The sequence below is a fragment of the Phacochoerus africanus genome, chromosome 11 (assembly GCF_016906955.1).
Source record: "Phacochoerus africanus isolate WHEZ1 chromosome 11, ROS_Pafr_v1, whole genome shotgun sequence".
Lineage (NCBI taxonomy): Eukaryota > Metazoa > Chordata > Mammalia > Artiodactyla > Suidae > Phacochoerus > Phacochoerus africanus.
In genome coordinates this window covers 70,622,716-70,645,335 of record NC_062554.1, presented here as the reverse complement: position 1 = coordinate 70,645,335, position 22,620 = coordinate 70,622,716, and the positions used below count along the sequence as shown (strand labels likewise).

General features: G+C 39.8%; 2 protein-coding genes across 6 annotated transcripts in view; one reads left to right on the top strand and one right to left on the bottom strand.

Moving 5' to 3' along the window:
• Nucleotides 1–22,620, top strand: part of MTERF1 (mitochondrial transcription termination factor 1) — a 567,546-nt gene that overhangs the window by 537,249 nt on the left and 7,677 nt on the right. The window lies entirely within an intron of this gene.
• CDK14 (cyclin dependent kinase 14) overlaps nt 5,105–22,620 on the bottom strand; it is a 619,947-nt gene continuing 602,431 nt past the window's right edge. For both annotated transcript variants that reach the window (XM_047751802.1, XM_047751803.1), the window contains one exon: nt 5,105–8,569. The gene's annotated coding sequence lies outside the window, so the exon portion shown is untranslated. The remainder of the gene's footprint in view (nt 8,570–22,620) is intronic.

Genomic DNA, 22,620 nt, shown 5'->3' with positions numbered 1-22,620 from the left:
CTGCCTTGCAGGATCTGGTAGATACACACATCTAAGTTCCATTTCCACTCCATGCAAACAGCCGCCTCCCATCTATTCTTCAGTGTGGGCTTAGAAGGTGGACCCTAACCCCCAGCTACCTAGTAGATCCTCTGCCCAAGCAAGCAGAGGAAAAGGTGGAGGGGAGACTTGGAAGAGAGGGATTACCATCATGGATGACTCCTGGAATCACTTGACAAGATTTTTTAAAATATGCACACCTGGGCTGCCACCCCAGCGACTGGGATTCAGGGGAAATGTTCAGAAAGCTCATCAGGTGATTTGGGGAGTCAGCCAAATATAGGAACCCCTTCAGCAAGCTCCTTGAGGACAAGCAGAGATCTTTCCTTCATTGTTTCTCTTTCTCCCGTAGAGCTCTGCATATAATTGCATCCTAGCTTATAGTGTACATATAGTATATTCACATTGTCTGCAGGCTTCTAAATCCTTTCTTAGGATGGTAAACTGTTATTTTATTTCACTTGTGTAATCTGTACTATCCTTTAATAACTGATTTATGTTTAAAAAACACTTTTAAACATCTACTGTGCTTCAGTTATCATTTCCAGACTGGACGATATAGAGATTGAAAAAAGACCTGTATTGCTACTATTTTCAAAGTGATGTGGGGACATGGAGGAAAGAGAAACTCTTTTGAGGGGAGTTCTGGGATGTCTGGCAACAGAGATAATTTTGGAACAGGAACTGAAAAGGATTAACAGGAACTTGCCTGCTTGAAAAATGGGAAAGGGCTTTCCAATGAGAGGGAACAGTGTGTACAAAAGAATAGGGACATGTAGAGGTCTGGAATATCCAGGGATCATTGGGAAGTTCAGCATGGTGCATGTGCAGGATGTGTATGTGGGGAGATGTGAGATGATCCTGGCAAGAAAGAGGTCAAGAGGCAATGCTGTGCTGGAAAACAGATTCTCAAACAACAACAGCAAACAAAATTCAAAAACCAAATCACAAGCTAAAAAAATCCCAACCCTGCTATGTAGAGTTGGCCAATTTCTGTGGTGTAAATACTCCCATCTGATTTCAAATTTTCCATGATTTAAGAACTGGCTCACAAAATTCCTAAATATTCAACACTTGGATCTGGTGAACTGGTATCAGCTAGTTCCAGCACATGACTGACAAGAGGCAGATCTTTTAATTCCAAGGGACGAGCTGAAGCAATGTTTTGTCCTTCCTATTGTGAGCTCTGCTTCCATGGAATTGGAGTAGCGTGGGCCAATGAAATGAAAAGTCAGGGGAGCTAATTCTAAGCATCTTATCATCCACCAGCTGTGCCCTTAGACTTAGGTAAGAGGGAGTCCAGTTTTTGTTCCCATGTTTAAAGGGCCTGGCTCTGATCTGCTGCAGGCAGAGCCCTCCTTCAGAGTGAGTGAGGCATCCAGGGTACCATGCCCAACAGGAGCCTACCTCCCTCACTTCTATTCCCATACTACAGATGTCTGGGACCTTGGAATTCTCTCTGCAAATGGGGTCTTTCCTGAGAGTATGCAGCTGATGCCCAAGGGATGGCCAAAGAGGGGCTATTTGCCAAGGATATGAACAGAGTATATGTAGGGGCTGGGGTGTTCACACATACACATGCTACACACTACCAAGTTTTGGTGAACTTCGAGTAGTCCAAGAACTCTAAGTGTAACCTTGGCTTTCTAAGTCATTATGAAGACATATTTGCCCAGGTAAGAGAATAGAATCTATTTAACATTTTGTCAGTTGGAATTATATTTTGAAATATTTAGTTATATGGTATGAAGGCTTCCCTTTTGGCTCTACCCTGGGCCTGGTAAGTGTCAGGGTCGTCCCTGGCCTACTCCATCACTAGGGCATGTTCTAAGCCAAGGTAAGCAAACTATACAGCCCCTCCACGGCAAATCCCGCCTGCTACATGTTTTTATACAGGCTGTGAGCTACAAATGGGTTTTACTTTTATAATAGCTTTTACAAATCAAAAGCAAAATATTTCATGACATGTGAAAATTATGTCATTCAGACTTCAGTGCCCCATAAACTGTTTTATGGGAACGCATCCATTTCTCATTTATATATTGAGCATGGCTGCTTTCACACTTCTGACAGTAGAGTGAGTTGTTTTGACAGAGATCATACAACTCAGAAAGTTGAGTGTATTGACTATCTGAAAAAATTCACCTATTCTGTCCCAGGAGCAGTAGACAGACAGGAGGAAGGGCAGTCTATGAATTCTCATGTGGGATGCGTGATAGAAATACCTATTGAGCGCCCAAACAGACCAATGCCAGAGATCCACCCTCAATATTTCTAGAATGAATTGGTCTGGGGTAGGGATGTTTTCAAAAGCTCCCCATGATTCTAATGGGAGCCAGGGCTGCCAGCCACTGGGCTGAGGGGAATGGATACAAGGGCCGGGATTTTCCAAATGTTTGGCAGAATAAGCTGGCCTGAGGCTTGTGCTTGCTTTGCCCTAAGATTCCGCTAGGTATCCAGGTATCTGATTTGGTTGAAGATGGAGGGAAGAGAGTCATTGTTTCACACTGTAGTCTGATGTCTAAGCTAAGTTGCACTTGAACCTCTCTAAATCCTTGAACTGCTGCTTCAGACATATGTCCCCAGATGATCCCAGCATTGTCTGCATCTGTCATGCAGGCACACCTTGGGCTGTTGTAGCACAAACCTTCGCTGGGACCCCCGCTGGGTTACTTCTCAGGATACACTCCAACAGGGAACCCTTAGCGCATCTTTGCCGCGTGCCCTCCGTAATTATTGGTGGTCTCGCAGGGAAGGAGAAAAAAGACAGCTCTATCAGAATCCCATTCTCCACCAGCACAGTCAGCACCATTGGCAGAGGCTGGCTCCGGGGCTGCGAGGCTGCTCCGAGCTATTATTGTGCCTGGCTCTCTCTCAGCATGACTCAACGCAGACAATATAGCACACCGAGAGCACGGGGGATGAACAGTAAATACGAAGCCTTGGATTTTTTTTAATCTTGTCAGTTTTCTCCTGATTTATGTCCTTTATCCGAGCCCCCTCTGCTGTATAAGCTTCTCAAAGCTAATGCCCATAACGCCACCACCCACTGGTAGCAGCAGGCTGCTGGGCCGCGGTGGGGTCCTCATTGCAGAGCTATACAATGCTCGCCATTCTTCAGCAACTGTACGTGTTAACCTAGTGGCACAGGGTTGCTCCGACACCTTCCCCTCTGGTTTCTCGTTCCTCTGGGGGCCACCAGCAACTCTAGGAGTGCCGCCCTCCTGACTCTTTAACTGCCTGCCTCGGTGAACACTCAGCACATCCCACCTGGCAGAGCTGGGACCGCCTCTGCTGGAGAAGGAGGAAACACCAGGCAATTATGGAGCTGAGAGATGACTATCATCTCCACTGCCACCTTTAAAACTGTAAATGAAAGCTATTTCTTTGGCCTCTTGTAGGCACCAGACCTCCACCTCCTTTCTTGTATTAAGAGCCTGTGGATTAAATCCACCCAGGTAGCCCATCACCAAGGCTCTGGGAGAGACTTCAGCAATGGGCATTTGTGCTACCATCACTGTTGAGTGGGATGATGGCATATATTCTGCCCCCTTGAAACAGCTCTGAGGAATGAGTTATTCTTTTGACACTTGTGTAGTTCTAATCAGTTTTCAGGGTCCCTTATTTATGACTCCTATTTAACTAAGAAAGGTGCCTGTTACCTCTACCTTGGCTACCACAAGGTCTGCCTTTACGCCATCTCCTGTCTCAGAAGCCACCGGTGGTGGCAGGACTGGGAGGAAGCACTGTCCCTTCATCATTGATGACTTGCAGCTTTAGGGGAGACAGCAGGGGCAGTGGGGGGCTGGAGAGGTTGTGGCTCTCTCTAGCTTTCGTGGGAGGCAATACACATTGACTGAGGAGGTTTATGCTCGGTTGTGAGGATGTTAGCTTGTGAGACCTTATGAGCTATGAAACCACCTATGTCATAGGAAAGGAGCCAGGGAAGGAAAAGCTGAGGTAGCTGCTGGTGAGTGAGGGTCTGTGCAAGGGAAAGCCATGTCCTCTTAACATGGGATGCGAATTTTGATTTTTACTGTCAAGGAGAAACACTTAAAAACCACCAAATAGGAGATCCTGTTGTGGCTCACTGGTAATGAATCCGACTAGTATTCACGAGGATGTGGGTTCAATCCCTGGCCTCACTTGTGGGTTAAGGATCCGGCGTGGCCGTGATCTGAGATGTAGGTCACAGATGCAGCTTGGATTCTATGTGGCTGTGGCTGTGGCATAGGCTGGCAGCTGCAGCTCCAATTGGACCCCTAGCCTGGGAACTTCCATATGCCACGAGTGCAGCCCTAAAAAGACCAAAAAAAAAAAAAACCCAAAACCACAAAAAAAACACCCCCAAAACCAAAAAACCACCAAACACAATGTTTGTTTATCTGGTATGAACTTTGGTATCAATTTATCACTTCATGGGGGTTTGTTTGGGGTTATGAAGCTGACAGATCAGACAAGAAGAAAGAGGTAATGATGAGATGAGATTGTCCATTCCAATGTGGCTCCCAGCAGTGCTGGGTCAGATGAAGGTGCCTGGTAGGTGATGTCCAGGGACGTGTGCTCAACTTGGAGCACAGTAATGCTTCTGGCAGAATGTCAGCACTCTCAGGCTTTGATTTGCATCCAGTGGAGGGTAATCTACTCACCTCATCCTAGTATATGTGCAAAAAAGAGAGAGAAAGAGAAAGAAGCAATAAAAGATAAATAAGATTGTCATTAAACAAAGCCAGATCAGCTCCAGATGCCCAGAACATAGAATGAATGCCAGTAAGGAGCACTGGGGGAATCATGAAGATCTTGGTGCTCACAAGTTTGGTTCTATGCAACCTTTAGTCTTTTACCTGCATTTGGCATAGTGAATCAAGGAAAGGGAGGGTTTAACAGACTCCTGGAACAGTCCAGCTAACTCATGACTTCCCACATCCAAAAGCATTGTGTGTTCCGTCTCTCTCGTTGCACTCTTGAAGATTGGTTGGTTGTGCCTTAGAGTTTTTAAGACGATGTTTCTCTGACAGACCATATGGAGTTACTGGGTACCCACCAGGAAGATGTGCCAAGAAAATGTGCAGAGATTCTGCTATACTTTATTCCATATCATGTTACAAGAAAACAACAGTGACAGCTGACAAACCATTACGTCTTCCATGTACAGACAAATTACAATTGGTAACAAATATGCGACATTATTCCATTCTCCTTACTATGTGTCATTTTTAAGTATAATAGCTTTCTGAATGATGCTAGCACATTTCTTAGGTACCAACCCCGTGTTAGAAAGTATACATCTCAGTGTATTATACAAAAAAAAAAAAAAAAAACAAACAACAAAAACCAAAAACCAAAAAAAAAAAAAAACAAGAAAAGAAAAAAGTTTACAAATCCAGTCCCAACTAGAGAATGCAGATTTTGTATGTGCCTCTAAAATATGCTGCTGTGGGAAGGGAATGAGAATAGGAGATTACTTATATTTGATTTGTGTTTGGTTTGGTGTTTGGCGTATGAGAATATTGCAAGGCAATAACGAATATGGTTTCCTCTGCCATGTAAGCTGGTAAGGGAGATGGAATTAATATGCAATTATGCAGCATATTCCTATGTATAGGGGCAGGCTATAATCTCCCCCAGTATGTACAGACTAAACATCCTTTTATATAACAAAGATTACAAAACCAGTCATATTCACAGATGACTATCTTGTATAGATGAATTACCTAGGGTACTGATTATACCAGCTATTGTGTACACACTGAGGAAAGGATACCAAAGGACCTTCCTTTCTCAAGTCTGGCTGCTTCTCTGGAAACTTCTTGTCACTCCTGGGAGGTAGAAATAGCTTCTCATCCTTGTGTCTGTAGATGGACAGCCCCCCCTGCCTTATGCCCCTTGGGTTGTTTTTTTTTTTTTTTTTAATCAGCACTACGAACTTTTTTCCCCCCATGTCCTATGTATCTTGTATTTTTAAATCAACCAAGCTATTCTATTAGGAAAATGGAAATGTCCCCAGTTTCCTTTCACTGTGTGTACAGTGATGTCACACTGACAGTCACCAGGCTAATGTGTTCTAACTATTCTAGCTATTTGAATTCAAGCTACTCCTTCATACAAAAATAATCTCACAAAACATTCCAGTGCTTTCTCAGTAGAATAATAAATCTGCCAATGAACACAGTCTGTGATTATTTTCATGGTAAGTAAGTCCTCGGCAAGAAGAGAGGGGAAGAAAAAGGAGAAGGTGGTTACAAATGGGAGAGAAAAGGAGAAAGAGAAACAAAGCAGATTTGGATGTCCCATACCAACAGAAAGCATGGGGAACTAAAAACCTCCTAAATGAGACCCTTCTGAGACGCATGTCTCTGTAATAAATCAGATTTCTCCACACCGAGAAGTATTACATTTCTTTTCCCAGGAGAAGCTGACAGTGACAGGGCACATATCTCTAAAAAACTCCAACATTTCTAATTGAAGTCTTTGAACATTAAATATTTCAAATTTTCAAGTTAGGAAGCCTGTGACAGAGCAAGGCCTAATCAGCAGTTGCCCTTGGTTTAAACTGAATAAAGGGCAAAAGTTATGCCTCTCGCCCAAATGAATAATTCAAAACAAATCACCACCAGAAAGGCCGTTTTTGATTGCATGTAAAATTTGCTTTCCACATTTATTTTAAGAAATCCTAATGTAGATACGTGTTAAATCAAAATACCTCTAAAGACTTCCAAAGGGGTGGAATGTATGAAAGAAGAATGGGAGAGATTTCCAAGTAGCAAATAGTAAACATTCTGGCCTGGGGTAACGTTCCCACTCTTTAAAATCAATCAGTTAACAATTCCTCACTTAGCACTTAGAAGCTTACAATGAATGTGACTTCAGACAAGATGGATTGTGACCTGGACATCTATACTCACACCCTGCTCTAGGGAGAGTACCGTTTTAAAGTTCAGAAAGTCTAGGTTCAATTTCCCAGGTAGACTGGTTTTACTATAGAAAAACTTTTCCTTCACTTGACTCTCAGGGAAAGTCTTTGTCAAACTGGCTCATAATTCCTACTCTTGATCCTAAAAAGTGCGACGCGTTTCAAGCTCTCAGTCTTTCCTCCTAATAGAAAATGTAAAACAATGTACATGAAGGTATTTCCATAGGAATTGGTGTCCTGAGGAGCTAGGTTTCATGCTTGAGATGAAGTTTCCTAGCTGCCCCCTTGGCCTCATTATGATTTGGGGTTCCTGCAGCGAGAACTGGAAGCTGAGTCCTGTGCCAGGCAGTGCTCCCTCCAGATCAAAGCACGCACGCCCAATCCACCTTCCCATCCATGTCACATACTCTCCTGCATCCTCCAAGGTCTCTCAACTTCTTCAACAAGGGAAGCTGGGCCTTTCTTTTTTTCTCTTTTCCATCTTTAAAGCAAGACTCTTGCCTTGTTTCTAAAACCTGCATCTGAACAGTTATTCCAGGAGACTGCTTACAGTTAGGGTACCCAATGAAGGCTTCCAGTCAGCTTGGAATGTGTTTAAAAAATGTAGTCCAAAGGTGCTGCTGTGTGAATGAGCAAATTTTAAACTCTGGATAAACTTTGTAATTTTCTTTTTAAATGGTAACTAGTAAAGACAGCATTCAGGGCTCATCTAGCAGATACAATTCTTTTGCACCCATGCTTTAAACATTCTGTTCCACACGCTTTTCTCCATTTAGAAAATACTCACAAAACATAACAAAGTGGATGGAAAAAACAAGATGTTGACAAGACCCAGAAAACATGTAAAAAGTTACCTCAGTTTCCAGAGATTCAAAAGTAAGCGATTTATCCCTGTCTTTATTTTTAATGCTTGATTATTTGTTTCTTCACTTCCAACCTGCTTGGAGAACCATCACGCTAGGTGGCTTGAAAATGCTAAGCAGATTCCGATATCCTATATATAAATGTGCAGTTATTTCCAAGGGAAAAAAAACAAAAACAAAAAACATGTGCAAATGTCCTCAGAAGGTAAAAAGATAAGTGGGGCCCCGTGGCCAGGGACCAAGTTGTCAAGTCAGAGAACATGGGTTTGCTTTAGCTATAATTTTCCTTCCCAGTGGTTGCAAAATGTGCACTGCTCTCAAAGAAAACACACATTGTTTTATGCCACTATGTGGCTTTCAAGTACAGACGTTACTGAAGAAGTGTGAACACCGAATGTGTTGTCTTAATGTACTTAAGACATGGCTGGTGAAAGCATAAAAACCTTTACAGAGACACTGCGGTGCAGAGGGAAATCAAACAAAATCAAACACAAAAGACTGAAAAGAATACATGCCATGTATCAGTAAGCAAAACTTAATCTTCACATAGTTCTTGGAAATCACAAGGTATCCAAATGCGTGCAAGGTTTTAAATAAATTGCAGGGAAAACAGGGTCTTGCCAGCTTCAATTTTCTTGTAAGTGAAATCCACCACAGGGAGTGAAAGGAAATTGATCTATGATTCCCTTCTTATTATTGGCCACTTCATTAATGTTTTTTTTTTTTTCCTTCCCAGAATGATGACAACTTAATCCTAGAAGGAGGAAAAGAGAAAATTGTTATATGTTTTTAAAAAAGCAAAAAACCTTACATCATTCATTTTTCCTAAATTATATGAGACATCAAAATTGGTCAGGCCAAAGTGAGCCTATCCATTTTTTCCACAGCTACTCCTAAGCACACACGTCGGAAGCAGAGCAGTCTCCTTAACCAAAACAGTTCTTAGACTATGATAAACAAAGCTTCTGACTGCATTTTCTTCCCTTAAAATAATTTAACTCCATGAATTTAAAAGGACTAACCTCTTCTTGGATTATTTAGAGAAAAAGAACTTTAGCAAATTTCCTTCCCCAAATCATTAGTACTAATACTGGTCTTAATTAAGTGCCTGTGGCATCATATAGACCATTAAAAAGGACATATCATCGTGTTCATTTTTATGAACATGAAATAGAAAAATGGATCACATACATGCCTTTAAAAAAAAATCCAGCTGCATATAATTCCTCAGTTTCTATTACCAGACCTAGTTTCAGCAGAATGAAAACTGGCCAGCATGACCTGAACTGCCAGCCTCTTCCCCACATCCTGGTACAACTGTGCGTTTCCAATGATGCCTGCTTAAACTCAGTAACTACTTTCACACGAAGAAAAAGGAATGTTCACGCTGCTTCTCTCCACATTTCTTTTTGGCCCTTAAGCATTTTCATTGAGTTTCTAGGATGGGGAATGTCTTGCCAGGAAGGGTGAAAAGAAACAATCCCAGGGTCAAATCACAGAGCCCAGAGATGGGATCTGCCAGCTTCACTGAATCCCAGAACCTACTCATTATCTCAGTTTAGAAGCGCAAGGTCACTGAGGCCTGGTCAGGCCTGCTTCCTGGTCATCTTCCTAGGCAGAGAGGGAACCTTGGCCTTTTGTTGAGACCTCACAGTGCAGTTGCCCTACGGCTACTCTTACAGGCTGCAGTACCAAGGATGTCACCTCTGAATGACACTGCTTTGATCAAGGGAGCAAAAAGTTCCAATCTTACAGTTAAGGACCCTTAAAAGGGCATCCTCTCCTCTATCTACTCACTTCCACCACTGACTATGATGATTTTTGGAAGGTTAACCTTCCCCTCTTTTTTTTTTTTTTAATTGAGGTGAAATTCATATAAGATAAAATTAACCATTTTCAAGCATAAAATTGGTCTTTAATACATTCATGGTTTTGTGATATCATCACCTCTAATTCTAAAACATTTCTGTCATCCACAAAAGATATTTTATGTCCTTTATACTTAGACATCTTATATCCTTCACTCCCATTCTTCCCTTGTCCCAGGCCTTGGCAAAAACAAATCTGCTGTCTGTCTATATTTATTTACTTTTTCTGGGTATTTTATATAAATAGAATCACACAATATGTTATGTCTGCCTGCTTTCACTTAACATTTTTAAAGTTTATCCAAGTTTACCTTGTACCAGGACTTCTTTCTTATGTCTGAATAACATTCCATTGTATGAATATACTACATTAAAAAATTACTCAATGAATTTTATTACATTTATAGTTGTACAACAATCATCACAACCCAATTTTACAACATTTCCATCCTAAAACCCCAGCCCATCGCCCTGTCTCCTTAGGAAAACATAAGTTTTTCACAGCCTGTGCATCAGTATCTGTTCTGCAAAGAAGATCACTGTGTCCTTTTTTTAGATTCCACATGTAAGTGATAGCATTTGATGTTGGTATCTCACCATCTAACTTCACTTAGCATGGTAATTTCTAGGTCTGTTCATGTTGCAGCAAATGCTGTTATTTCATTCCTTTTAATGGCCGAGCAATATTCCATTGTGTATGTGTACCACATCTTCTTGATCCACTCCTCTGTTGATGGACAGTTAGGTTGCTTCTGTGTCTTGGAATATTGTATATAGTGCTGCAATGAACAATAGAGTACCTATATCTTTTCGAGTCATGGTTTTCTCTGGATAGATGCCCACAAGTAGGATTGCTGGATCAAATGGTAATTCTATTTTTAATTTTCTGAGGCATCTCCATACTGTTTTCCACAGTGGTTGTAGCAATTTACATTCCCAGCAACAGTATAATAGGGTTCCCTTTTCTCCACACCCTCTGCAGTACTTACTGTTTGTAGTCTTTTATATGATGGCCATTCTGGCGGGTGTAAGGTGGTACCTCAGAGTGGTTTTGATCTGCATTTCTCTAATAATGAGTGATGTTGAACATCTTTTCATGTGTTTTTTGTCCATCTGTATGTCTTCTTTGGAGAATTGTCTGTTTAGATCTTTTGCCCATTTTTTGATGGGGCTGTTTGTTTTTTTGGTATTGAGCTGCAGAAGGTGTTTATAAATTTTGGAGATTAATCCCTTGTCAGTTGCTTCATTTGCAAATATTTTCTCCCATTCTGTGGGTTGTCTATTCATTTTGTTTAGGGTTTCCTTTGCTGTGCAGAAACTTTTAAGTTTAATTAAGTCCCATTTGTTTATTTTTGGGTTTACTGTCATTACTCTAAGAGGTGGATCTGAGAAGATGTTGCTGTCGTTTATGTCAGAGAGTGTTTGGCCTATGTTTTCCTCTAAGAGTTTTATTGTGTCTGGTCTTCTATCTAGGTCTTTAATCCATTTTGAGTTTATTTTTGTGTATGGTGTTAGGGAGTGTTTGAATTTCATTCTTTTCCATGTGGCTGTCCAGTTTTCCTCGCACCACTTATTGAAGGGGCTGTCTTTTCTCCATTGTATATTCTTGCCTCCTTTGTCATAGATTAGTTGACTATAGGTACATGGGTTTAATTCTGGGCTATCTGTTCCACTAATCTATATTTCTGTCTTTGTGCCAGTACCATATGGCACAAAGGTTTTGATGACTGTAGCTTTGTACTATAAAGTCAGGGAGCCTGATTCCTCCAGCTCCGTTTTTCTTTTTCAGGATGTCTTTGGCTATTCTGGGTCTTTTGTGCTTCCAAACAAACTTTAAAATATTTTGTTTGAGTTCTGTGAAAAATGTCCTTGGTAATTTGATAGGGATTGCATTGAATCTGTAGATTGCTTTGGGTAGTGTAGTCATTTTGATAATATTGACTCTTCCAATCCAAGAGCATGGTATGTCTTTCCATCTGTTTGTGCCCTCTTTGATTTCTTTTATCAATGTCTTATAGTTTTCAGAGTACAGGTCTTTTGTCTCTTTAGGAAGGTTTATTCCTAAGTATTTTATTCTTTTTGATGTGATGGTAAATGGGATTGTTTCCCTAACTTCTCTTTCTGATCTTTTGTTGTTAGTATATGGAAATGCAGTCAATTTCTGTGTATTAATTTTGTATCCTGCGACTTTGCCAAAGTCATTGATGAGCTGTAACAGTTTTCTGGTAGCGTCTTTAGGATTTTCTAGGTATAGTATCATGCCATCTGCAAATAGTGATACTTTTACTTCTTCCTTTCTAATTTGGATTCTTTTTTTTTTTTTTTTTTTACTTCTCTGACTGCCATGGCTAGGACTTCCAAAACTATGTTGAATAGCAATGGCAAGAGCAGACATCCTTGTCTTGTTCCTGATCTCAGCGGGAATTCTTTCAGCTTTTCACCATTGAGAATGATGTTAGCTGTGGGTTTGTCATATATGGCCTTTATTATGTTGAGGTAGGCTCTCTCTATGCCCACTTTCTGAAGGGTTTTTATCAGAAATGGGTGTTGGATTTTGTCAAAGGCTTTTTCTGCATCTATTGAGAGGATCATGTGGGTTTTATTCTTCATTTTGTTAATGTGGTGTATCACACTGATTGATTTGCGGATATTGACGAATCCTTGCATCCCTGGGGTAAATCCCACTTGATCATGATGTACAATCCTTTAAACATACTGTTGGTTTTGGTTTGCTAGTATTTTATTGAGGACTTTTGCATCTATGTTCACAGTGAAATTGGCCTGAAATTTTCTTTTTTTGTGGTATCATTGTCTAGTTTTGTGGTATCATTGTCTAGTTTTGGTATCAGGGTGACAGTGGCCTCATAGAATGAGTTTGAGTGCTCCTTCCTCTGCAGTTTTTTGGAATAGTTTCAGAAAGATGGGTGTTAGCTCTTCTCTAAATGTTTGATAGAATTCACCCATGAAATCATCTGGTCTTGGACTTTTGTCTGCTGGAAGTTTTTAAATCACAGTTTCAATTTCAGTACTTGTGATTGTCCATTCATCTTTTCTATTTCATCTTGGTTTAGTCTTGGAAGATTGTACTTTTCTAAGAATTTGTCCATTTCTTCTAGGTTTTCCATCTTATTGGCATAGAGTTGCATGTAGTAGTCTCTTATAATCCTTTGCATTTTTCTGTGATGTCTGTTATAACTTCTCCTTTTTCATTTCTAATTTTATTGATTTGAGTCCTCTCTCTTCTTTTTCTTCATAAGTCTAAGGGTTTATCAATTTTGTTGATCTTTTCAAAGAACCAGCTTTTAGTTTCATTGATCTTTTCTATGGTTTTCTTTGTTTCTATTTCATTGATTTCTGTTCTGATCTTTATAATTTCTTTCCTGCTAACATTAGGTCTTGTCTGTTCTCTAATTGCTTTAAATGTAAACTTAGGTTATTTATCTGAGCTTTTTCTTGTTTCCTGAGGTAGGCTTGTATTGCCATAAACTTGCCTCTTAGAATGGCTTTTTTTGCTGCATCCCACAGGTTTTTGAGTGTTGTATCAGTGTTTTCATTTGCTTCTAGGTATTTTTTAATTTCCTCTTTGATTTCTTCAGTGATCCACTGATTATTTAGTAACATGCTGTTTAGTTTCCATGTGTTTGCGTTTTTTGCTGCTTTTTTCTTGTTCATTTCCAGTCGTATGGCATTGTGGTCAGAAAGGATGCTTGATATGATTTCAATTTTCTTAAAGTTACTGAGACTTGATTTGTGGCCCAGAATGTGATCAATCCTAGGCAGTATTCTGAGTGCACTTGAGAAGAATGTGTAGTCTGTCTGCTTTTGAATGGAATGTCCTATAAATACCTATTAAGTCCATCTGGTCTAATGCTTCATTCAGGGCCTGTGTTTCCTTGTTGATTTTCTGTCTGGATGATCTGTCCAGTGCTATAAGTGGGGTGTTAAAGACCCTCATTATTATAGTGTTATTGGCAATTTCTCTTTTTAAGGTTGTTAGCAGTTGCCTTATATATTGAGGTGATCCTATGTTGGGTGCATACATATTTACAATTATTATATCTTCTTCTTGGATTGATCCTTTGATCATTATGTAATGTCCTTCCTTGTCTCTTATAATATTCTTTATTTAGAGGTCTATTTTGTCTGATATGAGTATTGCTATTCCAGTTTTCTTTTGATTCCCATTTGCATGGAATATTTTTTCCACCCTCTCACTCTCAATTTGCATATGTCCCTAGAAGTGAAGTGGGTCTCTTGAAGACAGCATATATATGGATCTTGTTTTTGTATCCACTCAGCCAGTCTATGTCTTTTGGTTGGGGCATTTAGTTCATTTACATTTAAGGTAATTATTGATATGTATGTTCTTATTGCTATTTTATTAACTGATTTGGATTTGGGTTTTTTTTTTTTTTTTTTTTATAGGGCCACAGCTGCAGCATATGGAGCTTCCCAGGCTAGGGGTCTAATTGGACCTACAGCTGCCAGCCTTTGCCACAGCCACAGCAATGCCAGATCTAAGCTGCATCTGCAACCTACACCACAGCTCACAATAATACCAGATCTTTAATCCACTGAGCGAGGCCAGGGTTGGAACCTGCAACCTCATGGTTCCTAGTTGGATTTGTTTCTGCTGTGCCATGACAGGAACTCCTGGATTTATTTTTGTTGCTCTTTTTTCTTCCCTTCTTCTCTTGTTCTCTCCTCTTCTGGTTTGATGACTATCTTTGGTGTTGTATTTGAGTTGGCTTTTCTTATTTGTGTATAGACCATAGACTTTTGGTTTGAGGTTACCTTGAAGTTTTGATATAGGAGTCTATATATATAACAAGATTGTTTTAAGTTGTTGATGTCTTAATTGCAGGTGCATCTCCAGTGTCCTGCATTTGTACCCTCCTCTTCTCACAATTTCTGGTTTTAGTAGCATATTTGTGCATTGATGATTTCCTTCCTTTACTGTATATATGCCTTTACTGGTGAGCCTTGTCATTTGTGGTATTTTTGTTTCTAGTTGTAGCCTTTTCTTTTCTGCCTAGAGAAGTTTCTTTAGTATTTGTTGTAAAGCTGGTTTAATGTTGCTGAATTCTCTTAGCTTTTGCTTATCTGCAAAGCTTTTTATTTCTCCTTCAAATCAAAATGAAAGTAATCTTGGTTGGAGGTTTTTTCCTTTCATCACATTAGTATATCATGCCATTCCCTTCTGGCCTGCAGAGTTTCTGCTGAAAAATCTGCCAATAACCTTTTCGGGGTTCCCTGTGTGTTACTTGTTTCTTTTCCCGAGCTTCCTTCAATATTTTCTCTTTGTCTTTAATTTTTATCAGTTTGATTAATATGTGTCTCGGTGTACTCCTCCTTGGGTTTATTTTATATGGTACTCATTGTGCTTCCTGGATTTGAGTGAGTAGTTCCTTTCCCATGTTAGGGAAGTTTTGTGCTATTATCTTTTTGAATTTTTTTTTCTGTCCCTTTCTCTCTTCTCCTTCTGGCACCCATATAATAAGATATTGGTGTGTTTAACATTGTCCTAGAGTTCTCTTAGACTGTCTTCATTTCTTTTCAGTCTTTCTTCTCTTTTCTGTTCCACATCAGTGATTTCCACTAGTCTGTCCTCCACCGAACTTATTCATTCTTCTGTCTCCTGTATTCTGCTGTTGGTTGTGTCTAATTAATTTTTTATTTCAGTTATTGTATTTTGCATTTATGCTTGCTTAAGTTTTAAATCTTGTATTTCTTTGCTCAATGTTTTCTCTAAATTATCAATCTTTGCTTCTGGTTTATTTCCAATGCCTTGCATCATCTTCAGCATCATCAGTCTAAAGTCTTTTTCCTGGATGCTGAGAATCTCCTGATCACTTAGTGGTTTTTCTGGGGTCTTTTCTTGTTCCCTTATCTGAGTTATAGTTCTCTGCCTTTTCATTTTTATAGGTTTTTGGTGTGGTCTCCTTTTTGCAGACAATTAAGAGTTGTAGCCTCTCTTACTTCTGATGTCTGCCCCCTTGTGGCTGAAGTTGGTACAGGGGCTTGCTATAGGCTTCTTGATGGGAGGGACTAGTGCCTGCCCACTGGTAGGTGGGGCTTTGTCTCTGGGTGAGATTAGAGCTGGCTGTGTGCCTGGGGGGGGGGGGTCTTTAGGCAGCCTGTTTACTGATGAGTGTGGTTGTGATCCCACCTGGATTATTGTTTCACCTGGGTCTTCTCGGCACTGATGAGTGGGGCCAGATTTTCCCCAAATGGCCACCTCTAGAGGAACACACACTGATGAATATTCTGGTGACCTTTGCTTCCAATGTCCTTCCCCCACAACAAGCCACAGTCGCCCTCTGTTTTCCCAGGAGATCCTACAAGAACTGTAGTCAGGTCCGACCCAGATTCCTAGGGAGACTTTGCTTTGCCCTGGGACCCAGTACACATGAAAGTCTGTGTGTGCCTTTTAAGAATGGGTTCTCCATTTCCCCCAGTCCTGTGGAGCTCCTGTGCATAAGCGCCACTGGCCTTCAAAGCCAGATGCTCTGGGGGCTTTTTCTCCTAGTGCCAGATCCCCAGGCATAGGGATTTGACATGGGGCTCAGAACTCTCACCTGTATGTGATTCTCTGTGATACAGTTACTTTCCAGTCTGTGGGCTTCCCACCCAGCAGTTATGGGGTTGCTTACATCACATACTTGCCCCTCCTACTCTCTTGATATGGCCTCCTCTTTGTGGATATCTTTTTGAAAGTTTCCAGCCCATTTGGTTGAAGGTTGTTCAGCATTTGGTTGTAATTCTGTTGTTTTTATGAGAGAAGGTGAGCTTCAGTCCTTCTATTCTGCCATCTTAATCCCATCTCTTGCACTGGAGTTGTGACAGCTGCCAGAATTCTGCTCGCCAAGTCCCCTGTCACGGAATGAAATCCAGAGCAGGGCAGCATTAGGGCTTAGCACCCAGATTGTGCTCTCTGGCCAGCTCACCAGGCACAGGGGTAGAGGGGCCTTCCCTGGCCAGCCCTTTCTACTCCTGTCTTGTCTACAGCTGTCCATTACATTTTGGTTATCCATTCATGAGTTGATGTGTATTTGGGTTGTTTTCACTTTTTGGCTATTGTGAATAGTGCTGCTATGAAAATTCACATACAAATATTTGTTTGAAAACCTGTTTTTGATTCTTTAGAGTAACACTTAGGAGTGAGTGGAACTGCTCAGTCATATGGTGATTCTGTTTAACTCTTTGAGGATTTAGCAAACCATTTTCTACAGTGGCTGCACCATTTTATGTTCAATTCCCATCGGCAAATATACAAGATTTCTAATTTTTCCTCAACCTAACCAACATGTGTTATTCTCCATTTTTTTTCCTTGATTATAGACATCCTAAGGGGTGTGACCTGGTATCTTATTGTGATTTGGACTTGCATTCCCCTAATGATGAGTGACGCTGAGCACCTTTTCCAGCGCTTGTTGGCCATTTGTGTACTTTCTTCGGAGAAGTATCTATCCAAGTCCTTTGCTCATTTTTAAATTGCATTGTTTGTTGTTGAGTTGTAGGAGCTATTTGAATATACTTCAGATGTTAATCCTTTGATTTGCAAATATTTACTCCCATTCTATGGGCTGGCTTTTCTGTATTGATAGTGTCCCTTGATGCACAAACATTTTATATTTGATGAAATCCAATTTATCCATTTTTTTTTTCTTTTGTGGCTTGTGGTTTTTGTGTCAATCTAAAGGCCCATTGCCAGGAGTTCCTGCTGGGGTGCAGTGGATTAAAAATCTGACTGTTGTGGCTCAGGTTGCTGTGGAGATGGAGGTTCAATCCCTGGCCTGGTTAAGTGGGCTAAGGATCCTGCATTGCTCAGCTGCTGCGCAGGGAACAGTTGCCTCTCAGGTTGGATCCCTGCCTGGGAAGTTTCCATATACCATGGATGTGGCGAAAATAATAGATAAATAAATAAATATCAGTTGCCAAATCTAACGTTATGGTATTTGCCCTTAATATTTTCTTATAAGAGATTCCAGCTTTTCCAGGAAGCCTGCCCACTCTGGCCAAACAGGAGTCAGGGTTTGTCCTGACATCTGCTTGCCCAGGCATGGAGTTCCTACAGCCACCCCCAGTGAGCTAGTCAGTGCCTGGCTCTCCTCTGTGCCACCACTTCAATCAGCAGAACGCATACCTGGTGCCCGAGCTGACCTTCTGAACTAGAGACTCACATAGTCCCTCGTGAGGTGGAGGGACATTTCCCGTGAGGGAGTGTGTAGGGGGGGCAGATGGCATCATCATGTTCTTGACTAAGCTTGGCTGCGTAAGGGACTGTGTCCCTCGAGTGTGGCCCAGACCTAGCTCAGGTGCTCAGTAAACAGTTGCTGAATGAGTAGGAAGGCAAGGTGTAGAACCTGAGACTGAGGGAATGGAATATGTTCTCAGGTGTAAACTTCCCTCATGGCACAGTGATTGAGGGCATATGCTATGCTGGGCTCTTGCTGAAAAGCCCACTGCTGGGGGCAGAGCAGGCCATCCACAAGTACACTTTAGGTAGACAAAAGTGGGTAGGATCAACACCTTCCTGGAGCCAAGCATTTTAAAAACCCCTCAGCATTCTATTTGAAAGAAATGATTTGATTTTCAATATATCAGATTTCATGTCACAATAAACTATGTTGCCACCATAGTCCTAGCATGCTACTTTCCTACTGGCTTGATTGAAGGCTTTATTTTAACCATTGATGATGTCTGTCCTTGTTTTTGCCCTACTTCTTTGGGTATATCTTGAAAAGAATCATATGGACCTGAACCAGGGCATAAGCAGACTTGGATAATAAAGGATAATACGTACAAATGGTAGCTGTATAATAAATAGTGAACACAGTGATTGATTATGAGAAGTCTATTGCTTAGGGTTTAGGCTCAGACATTTAACAGAAGGAGCTGACAATATGAAAAGGAGGGGGTTGCCAATGAGAGCTAGACTCTTTCCCATTCCTGTGAGAATTTGGCTTAGCTTCAAATTGTGCCAACTACCCTGCCTGACATTGTTCACTGGCAGCATGAGATGGCCTTTCTTCCTCCTTGGGCAGCATCAGCATTTGTTTCAGTTTTCAAAGACTGCATATAAGGTAGGTCAGTTTACTGCTAGAAAAATCCTTTAAAGACAAAATCATGCACTTGATGGGTGGGAATACAGGTGGAAGGAGAGAGGGCATATGATATTCATAGGGAAGAAAAGTATAATAGCAAAACCCTTCCCTTAAATTTAATTGATTATTAAAATACCCTGCACACACAATACAAATGAAACTGAATATAAATTATAAGCTCAACTATGGTCTATAAACCATAAGATGAAGGGATGCCATTTTTATCTTGCTTTGTTTTTACAAGGTTCTTTCTCTAGAAATGAATGTTTTAAACAAGAAATTGGACTTTATTGATAAAATCCTTATTCAGAAATATCTACATAGAGCTTCTCAGCTATAAATATTAATTAATTGGATCGCTGATACCCATAATGCAACTTTGTTCTGACCCATGTGCCCTATGAACTAGATATTTTTTGGATTCAATTTTCTTAAAACCAACTGTCAGCATCATGTGATGGAGGAGATGAAAAATGAAAATGAGCAGCCCTGCTGTGCAGGTGGGTGACCTGTGGGAGAGAGTCTGCCTGGTAGGATTTTTACACGAACCATCAGACACAGACCAATTGATTAGATCATCTCATACCCGCCACCAACTAGGCTCAAGAGACTAATTAGAGAGAGTACTGCCTGCGCAGGCACCCCATTGACACCTAATTTGCTCAGCCAAAGCCTTTGGGGAAAATGTATTATCTCTGCAGCTGCACTTCATGCATTTCTGATTTGAGGCATAAGCAAGGAGTGCTTCATCACTCTTTTGAGCAAACTGAATGTAGAAGCCCTTAAGTGCTAAATGCAAGCAAACAGACCCAAATTAAAAACGGGCCAGGCTCTTTCTAATTCCCTCTGTGTTCCCCGTTAAATCTGTGTGTGTACACACACACACACACACACACACATGCACACACACGTACACACACAGTTTATAAGCTGGTGGGACAACATAGCCCGGAACCTCAGCTCACGGTGCTGCCATGTGATTTGATGGTCTCTCTTTTGCTGGCCTGTTTACCCATTTGACGTTTTTGTGTTTGTTTTACCTTTTTTTTCTTTTCTTTTTTAACCCTCCACCAAGTATTCTTTTTTCTACAGGAAGACTGAAGCCCATTTTTCTCTCTCTCTGTATGTGTCACTGGAGAGAAGTGATTATTTTGATTCCAAATTAAAACAACTGTAGATTTTCTTTTCATCGCCTAACTTGTGAACAGGATATTCACCAGGATGTATGTGAAGCAGAGGGTAATCCACTCATTTCTATTTGCTGGAGTTCTTTGTAAAGATGCCTAATAGGGAAGAAATTCAGTGGAAAGAAAGCTACCTCACAGTAGCAAAGACAGTACAGAATTATAAAATTAACTTTTCTTCAAGAAAAATAATGTATATTATTTGACCACCTTTAGTGTTTATCTCTTTTTAACCTAGAATAAAACTAATTTCAACCTTCTTTCCAAATGCAGAATCCAAAAGACTGGCCTATAAGGAGTTATTTAAAGATATTTAAGGATAGGCATATAATCACATGCTTCAAAAAAAAAAGGAAATAAAAATTTAAAACCCAAATGATAACAAAGATTAAAGTATCTTCATGCCAAATCTAGGGGATATGAGGAATGAATCTCCATAATGATGGAGTGAAAGAAACAACAAAAAAGGACATGCTCTGGAGTTTTCTAGCATGGACTTGATTTCATGCCTTTCCACTGACATATTGGATGAATTATTTACCCATGTGTTCTGGTCAATCATGATTCTGTTTTGTAATTTTCACATCTATCTTATTCTTAAGAACCTGATGAAGATTTGAGGGGATCGATTTTTTTTTTCTGTTTACTTTTGAAATTAGTATTCATAGTTGGCCTAAATTGGGCAACCAAATGGTCAGAGGGTTCCAGTGGTCACTGGAGTGATCCTCTTTCTGAAGGTAGATGGAAAGTGCTTGTAGGGGAGATGTTTGAAAATAGTGAAAAAGTCGGGGTCTTTAACACATACAACCACCTATAGAATTTATTCTGTTTTAGCGAAAAACAAAGTCTAGAAACTTCTCTTCCCTGCAAACCATATTAAGATTTCACGTGTAAAGTATCCAGGAAAAACAAAACAAAACTTCCAGGCTGTGCCATTTTAAGTTTGATTTTGCTTAAAATACTAAAGTAAAACAACCAAATTGATCTTTTGCACCTAACTAATCTTCAAGCAGAATTTACTACTGTAGAAAATCAAGTTCACAAACAACCTTGCTAAACCCCAAGTACCTAGGCAACTACACACCTCTCTGAAGTAAAATTACCACATATATGTACAAATACATATATATGACACATATAGTCATTTGTAAATATGCAACATATATACTCCATTTTTATACTATAGATTTTATAGAAATGCTAGACTCAAAATAACTTTTCAATTTCATACTGATTTCCAAAAACACTGAGAACAGCTTAATTTCTTCATTTTTTTGGCATGAGTTTAATTATGATATGATTTGGCGAGAGATATAGATTTTCTTTGAGAACATCTGAAATCACTGTTTTCTAGTTACTCTGACACTGCATTGAAGCTCCTTGGGGGGTGGAGAGAAATGGGGTGAAACAGGAGGAAGTAGGAAATTAGTCAAACCTATTTCTGTAACTTATTTCAGATTTATGATAACCATGCTTCTTCCCCCCAGAAGAGAACGCATCTTTGAGACCAGCAAGAGAATATTAATTAAAGTGAATGCAGAGATAGTCAGGCTTTGTTTTAAGCTTAACAGAAGGCCCATCATTCAAAATAGCCCAAATCCTTTAAGTTGAAAGCTGTTTGGTAACATCCATATGGATGCACAATGCACTAATTGCAGCGACTGCACATTTTAAGCTTCTTGCCAAAGTGGCGATTTTAATTAAAAATTTTTAGGCAAAGCTTTAAGCCTAACCTTTCAAAACAAAGTATTTCTCCTACAAGGCAACCGACTTAACATATCATTTTAATAATCATCATTATGAACAAACATTTATTGAAATCCTCATTAAAGACCAGGCATTATATGATGTGTAATTAGCCATGATTGAAAAGAATCCTCTATTTTAATGGTGTGACTGTTTATTAAATCAGATTTATGTAAATGTAAAACACTGTTCATATTTTAGACACATGTGGATGAAAGAATAGCATTTCTGAGAGTATGTCCTATTTCAATGAAGGACAAAAAAAAGTGAGAGAAAGTACTGATCCAGGTCTTCTAAGAGTCACCAAGACATGTTTTAATCTTTAAAAAAATCATATATATATATATATATATATATATATACACACACATATATATATTCAGTTTTATATAACCATTTATATACAATCATGCATAATATGCATAGTTGTATATAATCATACAGACACATACATGCACACATATAAATAACAAAAGTTTGAAACAGCTCATTGAAATAGTTTTCATGACAATTAAGAATAGAAAAGTCTTCACCAAAGTGGCTTATTTTTCTTCAAGAATTTCATATGTGAAGCTTTATTTGCTCAGCATACCTTTATAATTGACTGCTTCCCAAGTGGGTATAAGTTAATTAAATAGAATTCTGACCCTTTAACCCTACTTATATATTACAGCCCTACTACACTATATTTAAATAAACCAAAGTCATGTAACCCAGCAGTGTGTGCATTTTTTACAACTTAAAACACACACACACAAATCTCATAAAACCACTTCTAAGTATTTAGTAGTCAGAGAAACACAAGGGTTCATGTCTGACTTTAATTAAAAGATCTGAGCGGAGATGTGACTTCATTTGGGGTGGATTTTTTCTTTCAAATTAAAAGTTATCACTGTTCAA